Source organism: Anser cygnoides, chromosome 1, assembly GCF_040182565.1.
Source record: "Anser cygnoides isolate HZ-2024a breed goose chromosome 1, Taihu_goose_T2T_genome, whole genome shotgun sequence".
NCBI lineage: Eukaryota > Metazoa > Chordata > Aves > Anseriformes > Anatidae > Anser > Anser cygnoides.
Window position 1 is genome coordinate 161512175 of NC_089873.1, and position 7804 is coordinate 161519978.

Sequence of the window (7804 nt, forward strand, 5' to 3'; positions counted from 1 at the left end):
AGAAAAAGAAAAAGAAAAGAAAAAGAAAAAGAAAAAGAAAAAGAAAAAGAAAAAGAAAAAGAAAAAGAAAAAAAAAAGAAAAAGAAAAAAAAAAGAAAAAGAAAAAAAGAAAGAAAAAGAAAAGAAAAAGAAAAAGAAAAAGAAAAAGAAAAAGAAAAAGAAAAAGAAAAAGAAAAAGAAAAAGAAAAAGAAAAAGAAAAAGAAAAAAAGAAAAAAAGAAAAAGAAAAAGAAAAAGAAAAAGAAAAAGAAAAAGAAAAAGAAAAAGAAAAAGAAAAAGAAAAAGAAAAAGAAAAAGAAAAAGAAAAAACAAAGGGAAAAGAAATTTTATTAAACCTACTAACTGTCACTCATCTGAAGTTAAGGTCACACAGTAGTTGCAGTCATTTATTTGTTCCCACTATTTTTGTCATTCATGTCACCTCCAATGTCATTCATAAGAAATTCCTGTCAGACAGGTTTTTGTTTTGTTTTGTTTTGTTTTGTTTTGTTTTTGAGGAGGGGGAGGGAGAGGGGGAGGAAGAGGAGGAAGAGGAGGAGGAGGAGGAGGAGGAGGAGGAGGAGGAGGAGGAGGAGAAGGAGAAGAGAAGGAGAAGGAGAAGGAGGAGGAGAAGGAGAAGAGAAGGAGAAGGAGAAGGAGAAGGAGAAGGAGAAGGAGAAGGAGAAGGAGGAGAAGGAGAAGGAGAAGGAGAAGGAGAAGGAGAAGGAGAAGGAGAAGGAGAAGGAGAAGGAGAAGGAGAAGGAGAAGGAGAAGGAGAAGGAGAAGGAGAAGGAGAAGGAGAAGGAGAAGGAGAAGGAGAAGGAGAAAGAAGGAGAAGGAGAAGGAGAAGGAGAAGGAGAAGGAGAAGGAGAAGGAGAAGGAGAAGGAGAAGGAGAAGGAGAAGGAGAAGGAGAAGGAGAAGGAGAAGGAGAAGGAGAAGGAGAAGGAGAAGGAGAAGGAGAAGGAGAAGGAGAAGGAGAAGGAGAAGGAGAAGGAGAAGGAGAAGGAGAAGGAGAAGGAGAAGGAGAAGGAGAAGGAGAAGGAGAAGGAGAAGGAGAAGGAGAAGGAGAAGGAGAAGGAGGAGACGAAGGGATCATTATTTATAATATTAATGACAGATCTCAAAGCCCCATCCAACCTGGCCTTGAACACTTCCAGGGATGTGGCATCTACAACCTCTCTGGTCAACCTGTTCCAGAACCTCACCAGCCACTGAGTAAAGAATTTCTTCAGAATATCTAATCTAAATATACTTTCATTTAATTTAAAGCCATTAGTCCTTGTCTTTTCACTACATGCCCTGATAAAGAGTCCTTCTCCAGCTTTCTTGTAGTCCACCTTCAGGTACTTGAAAGCCACAGTAAGATCTGCCCAGATCCTTCTCTTCTCTAGACTAAATAATCCCAATTTTCTCAGCCTGTCTTCATAGGAGAGGTGCTCCAGCCCTCTAAATATAATTGTGGCTCTTCTCTGGACACGCTCTAACAGGTCCATGTCTTTCTTATGCTGGGGGCCCCAGAGCTGAATGCAGTACTCCATGTGGGGTCTCACAAGAACAGAGTGGAGGAAGGGAATCGCCTCCATCAACCTGCTAGCTACACTTCTTTTGATGCAGTCCAGAATACAGTTGGCTTTCTGGGCTGCAAAAGCACGTTGCCAGCTCATGTTGAGCTTTTCATCAACCAGCACCTCCAAATTCTTTTCCTTAGGGCTTCTCTCAATCCATAGAGACCAGCTCTCAATCCATTGATGGTTGCTTTCAATCTATTGATGGTTGCTCTCAGTCCTTTGCAAGGCATTTAAAGATCAAAGGTATTGTCAGACATAGTCAACATGGTTTCATGAAGGGAAATTTGATCTTCTTCTATGATAAGATACACTGATGGGTAGACGAAGGGGAGGCAGTGGATGTAATTTTTCTGGATTTTAATAAGGCCTTCACAGTATCTTTCTGGACAAGTTGTCCAACTGCGAGATGAAGAGTTTCAAGCCATGCTGGGTGATTAACAGACCTAATAGCAGAGCTAAAAGGGTCGTAGTGAATGGGGCTCCATTTGGCTCTTGGCCAGTCACTAGTGTTGTTCCCCATGGCTTAACTCTACTTCCAGTTCTATTCAACATTTTTATCAGTGACCTGGAAATAGGAGTCGAATGCATCCTTAGCAGGTTTGGTGATGATACCAAACTGAGAGATACTGTTGACTCTCTGGAGGGACACGAGGCCTTGCAGACGGGTCTAGATAGATGAGAGCATTGAACAATCACTAATGGCATGAAATTCAACAAAGGAAAATGATAGGTTCAGCACCTGATGCAAAGTAATGCTGGACACAGATACAGACTGGAAGACAAGTTGCTAAAGAGCAGATCTGCAGAAAGGGATCTGAGTGTGCTGGTCAACAGTAGGTCCAACATAAGTCAGCAGTGCGCACTGACAACCAAGGCAGCAAAAAAGCATTTGGGGTTCCATTAAACACAGAATAGCCAGCTGGTCAAAAGAGGTGATTCTCCCACTATATTTAGGCTAGTGCAGCCTCAGCTTGAATATTGTGTACAGTTCTCGGCTCCACAATTTTTTGTATTGTGGAGGATGTTAAGGTTCTTGAAACCATCCAAATGATGGCAAAAAAAATCTGATAAAAGGGCTGGAAGGCATTTTCTACGAGGAGAGGCTGAGGACACTTGGGTTGTCTAGTCTGGAGAAAAGAAAGCTAAGAGGCAACCTCATTGTTCTCTACAACCTCCTGAGGAGGGGAAATAGAGAGGGAGGTGTCAATCTCTTCTGCCACGTAGCAATGACAGAATGTGCAGGAATGGCAGAATGTTGTGCCAGGGAAGGTTCAGTATGGATATTAAGAAAAAGTTCTTTACTGGTCAAACACTGGAACAGGCTTCCTAGCAACTGATGCTCCTTCCTTATGGGCATCGACTCAGTTGGAACTGGATGATGTCCCACAATTGTCTGTGTTCAAGAAGCATTTGAATAATGCCCTTAGTAATATGCTTTAACTATTGGTTAGCCCTAAAGTGGTCAGGCAGTTGGACCAGATGATCTTTGAATTTCCCTTCCAACTGAACTAAACCTGTTCTGTTCTGTTCTGTTTTGTTCTGTTGTGAGAAAATGGTATTTGTAGAAGAAAGGCAGGTACTAAATAGATGGGGAAAGTAATAAGTAAAATACAACATCAAATACAGAAAGTCAGGCAGGATCAGAAGAGAAATTGAAAAGCCACTACACACTGCTAGAATAAGGGAAAAATGATTTTTGTTTGTTATACAATAAAGAGACTATGAATTCTTCTATTTATTTATTTCCCAGTTCTAGTATTGGCTGCATAGCAAACTTTGCAAATCACATTGACTATTTCTCCACAAGGATTTTTTCAGTGGACCCAAGCATGTTCTTTTCCTGCCCACCATTTGACCATGTAACTGTCAATCTCACAGCCTGTTTCTGCATCATGGTAAACTCACAGGTGTGCTAAGATGCACAAACTGTGCGATGTGAGAGAGAATATGGTTGAAAGACCTGTTATTGTTCTTAAGCCTATGCTTCACAGAATCACAGGATAGTGAGGTTGTAAAGGACCTCTTCAGATTATCTAATCACATCACCCCCCCACACACTCATCCCACCCCCCCCACTCAAGTATGATCAGTTAAAGCAGGTTGGAAAGGACCTTATCCAACCTTATCCTTAGGTTTTCAGTATCTCCAAGAACCAAGATTCTACAGCCTCTCAGGGTAACCTCTTCCAGTGTTTGTCCACTCTCATAGTAAGAAACTGATTTATTTTTTCAGATGGAATTTAACGTTTCAATTTGTGTCCATAGCCTCTTGTCCTGTCACTGGGAACTACCAGGAAGAGTCTGTCTAGTCTTCATTCTGTCCCATCAGGTATTTATATACATTGGTAAGTTCTCTTTTCACGTTTATGCTAAAGAATCACAGCTCTCTCAGCCTCTCTTCATATGAAAGATGCTCCAGGTTCTCCAGATGAGCCACTTGAAGGCTCACTGACTTAATTTCATTTGATCCTAGTTTGGAGGACAATTAGAGCTCAAACTCTTTTGTTGTTGCTGTTTTTCATTGAGGGATGTTGTGGGAAGAGGGTAGACATAACCATTATCACAGTCCATAAATAATATCTTATTGTAAAAAGCAGTTTTAATGGTGTCAAACTACCCCGTTGGTGGTTAAAAACATTTTGAGGTCTGTCATTGAGAAATTGTCTTTTATTTCTTGTTATTCAATAAAGACAAGCAATCTGAATCAGAGACTGTTTGTTCATTTACCATGATTAAAATCCCACAAATAGTACTTGAAACTCTAAGGAATGCAACTGGGCTTTCTAGGAACAACAAATTCCTGAAGTTTATCTCGTTACCATAGCATTTAATGAGATGAGTAGTGAAAATGAACTATAACTTTTGTCATTCTATATATTTAAGACTGCAGTTCCTGAAGTCATATGGTTAGAGCTAAACATCTAGGTTTTAATAACAAATCTTCATTAAAAATATATAAATAACTAAGGATTCAAACTGAAACTGCAAAATATTTTTTTCCACCAATTTTTGAACTGTTCCTTTATGTTATCAAATCCAGAGAAACCTGCTTCCTAAATACTACCTTTTCAAAAGAGCTGGAATCAGGTATTTGGCTACACTGTATCCTCAGGTGAAGCTGGATTTTTCAGTGCAGTGGTTTCACCCTGATGAGCAGCTGAGCTCCACCACAACCGCTCTCTCACTTACCCTCCTCAAAGGAAAAGGGGGAGAAAATATCATGAAAAGGGCTCAAGGGTTGAAATAAGGACAGGGAGATAACTCAACAATCATTGTCACGGGCAAATATAGGGAGATTAACATAATTTATTGCTTATCTCTAGCAGACTAGAATAGTGAAGTTCCGAGGTTGGAAGGGACCTCAGAAGATCATCTAGTCTAATCCCCCTGGCAAGCAGGATCACCTAGAGCATGTAGCATCCAGGCAGGGTTTGAGTATCTCCAGAGAAGAAGACTCCACAACCTCTCTGGGCAACCTGTGCCGGTGCTCTGTCACCCTCACTGTAAAGAATGCCCTCTCATATTCAGCCAGAACTTCCTGTGCTTCAGTTTGTGCCTGTTGCCTCTCATCATGTTGCTGGGCACAACTGAAAAGAGACTGGTTCCAGACCTTCCCCCCATCTACCCTCTTCTATGTCCTCCCCCTGGTGGAGCAGGGGAAGGGGGAATAGGGGCAGCGATCAGTCCATAATGCCTCATCTCCTCTGCTCCTTCACGATCACCCTCTGCCTCTGAACTGCTCTGCTCCAATGTGGGGTTCCTCCCATGGGATGCAGTCCTTCCCAAACTGATCCTGCCCACAGGCAGCAGCTCTTCAAGAACTGCTCCCACATGGCTCTGTACCATGGGGTCCATCCATCAGGAGCAAACTGCTCCAACATGGGACCCCCATGGGCGGCAGCTCCTGCCAGCTCACCTGCTCCTGCGTGGGCTCCTCTCCATGGGCCGCAGCCTCCTCCAGGCCACATCCACCTGCTCCACCGGGGGCTCCTCCATGGGCTGCAGTGTGGAGATCTGCTCCATGTGGGACCCATGGGCTGCAGGAGGACAGCCTGCTCCGCCATGGGCCTCTCCACAGGCCGCAGGGGAACTTCTGCTACAGTGCCTGGAGCACCTCCTGCTCTCCTTCTGCACTGACCTTGGTGTCTGCAGGGCTGGTTCTCACTCCTTTCCCTCCCAGCTGCTCTTGTACAGTAGGTTTTTGTTTTGTTTTGTTTGGTTTGGTTTTCCCCTTTCTTAAATCTTCTCTCCCAAAGGCACATCTATCTCTTAGTGGCTTAGCTCTGGCCAGCAGCGGGTCCCTTTTGGAGCTGGCTGCAAATGGCTCTTCTCTGACATGGGGCAGCTTCTGGGCTCTGCTCACAGAAGCCACCCCTGCAGCCCCACCAGCTACCAATTCTTGCCACATAAACCCAATGCATTCAGCATCTGTCTCTAAATAGTGAGGAATCTGAATTTAAGAGAACCTGGTGCTTAGCCTGTTGACTTACATAATTTTTTTAAAACATTTTAGCTTACTTACTGAAGGAAATAATTTGCATGAATCTGTAATAAGATTAAACATATATACACTTCTAACCTTACCTGAAGCTGCAAAATTAATATTCTTACATTTATACAAACGAACACTCAATTTTTTCTAATGCTAAATTTAGATATTCAGTCGAATTTTTCTACATATAAGTTTGTGCATATATAAAAAATATGCAAAATATAAAATGTAAAAACAGAAGATCATTAGCAGTGGAATAAAAAAAGAATAACTGTAATAGTATAGTAAGTGTATCATTCTGTACAGAAGATACCTCAAAATTTAAATGGTCTGAGCTCATTTAAAGATCTTTTCAGAGGATTGCAACAAATATATTTTTAAGAGCAAGATGTAACATGAAATTGAAAACTGGCACGGAGGAGCAATCATTACTTTAGTACAGACAGTATTACACTGCTCTGCTTCATTACACAGCTAGGAAAAAGATATGTGGGATCAGTGCTGATGTCCTTTGACTGTAGTGAATGAACTATTAGAGAATCAAACATACAAGACAGCAAGAGTCAGAAAGATTACATGTGTCACATATCATGTTCTAGTTACCCTTAATTTGCCTCATTTTTCTGCATGGTTATGACTGAAAATTTAACTGTGATATTCAGATGAATAATGTTGTAAGGAGTTGCAATAAAATAAAATTATAATTACCAAACTTTTGCTATCAAACTAGTATTGAATAGGGAAATAAAACACAGAATATATTATTCTTGAAGTCATTGGTGTCCAAAGTTATATTCTATGGCGTGGAAGTAAAAAAAAAAAATAAAAAAAAAATTGCAAAGTAAATAACCAACAACTATGTTGGTATTGTTTTTGATACTGTTTTCGGTATTGTTTTCTGATACTGAAATGCAATTAGAGCTTTCATTTCACAGAAAAAGAGAATGGCATAAGTACTTATATATCAAATTGGCACTTAACACTGTTTTCAACTACCTTCTTACTCAAAAAATTAATATGCATTTTGTTTGTGGTTCACGAACTCCAATTTATATTTTTCATATATGTCAGGAGAATGATCAAAAGGATAATTTATAATCAGCTTTACCATTCTTCTATCAAATGAGTTATTCAAACTCAGCATCTATGTGAAAGTCTCATTCATCTTAAAAATTTTAATGCTTCTACACTAACAGAATTTACATTGAAAACAGTGCACAAACAAGTGTTTTTAGACCAACAGTATCACAAGCTAGAATGTTCAGCCACACTCACACCTAACAAAATTTACTAGGGTTATGCGTTTGAGAACATATATTGGGGACTGACAAAACTAAATATTGAGGAGATGGTTTAGAAAAAGCAAGTTTCCACTTCAGGTTCCAGAACATGCCATCTTGTTGAATTATGAAATTTTGCTCCATTTTTGTGATTGCAACAAACAAGATACAACTGCTAGCATATATTGTTCTGTAAAACAAGTTAACAAAAGAAAATATGTGAAATATTACCACTTTGTGATGAGTTAACATGCAATTTCTCATTATGAGAAAAGGTCTCAAAGGATGGGCAAACACTCCTGATAATCCACAGTATGAATAACAATATATACTTGTTGGGATCCTTTTGAAAATAGTAGAGAAAATTTAGAATCTCAGCAGTATGATTCTGTAATGTACGTAGGTGTTTTTCAAAGAGTAAGTTTCACTTACTATCTCTGAGGGTAGATCAGAAAAATAGATCAAATGTAGATTTTCAGTTGGTAC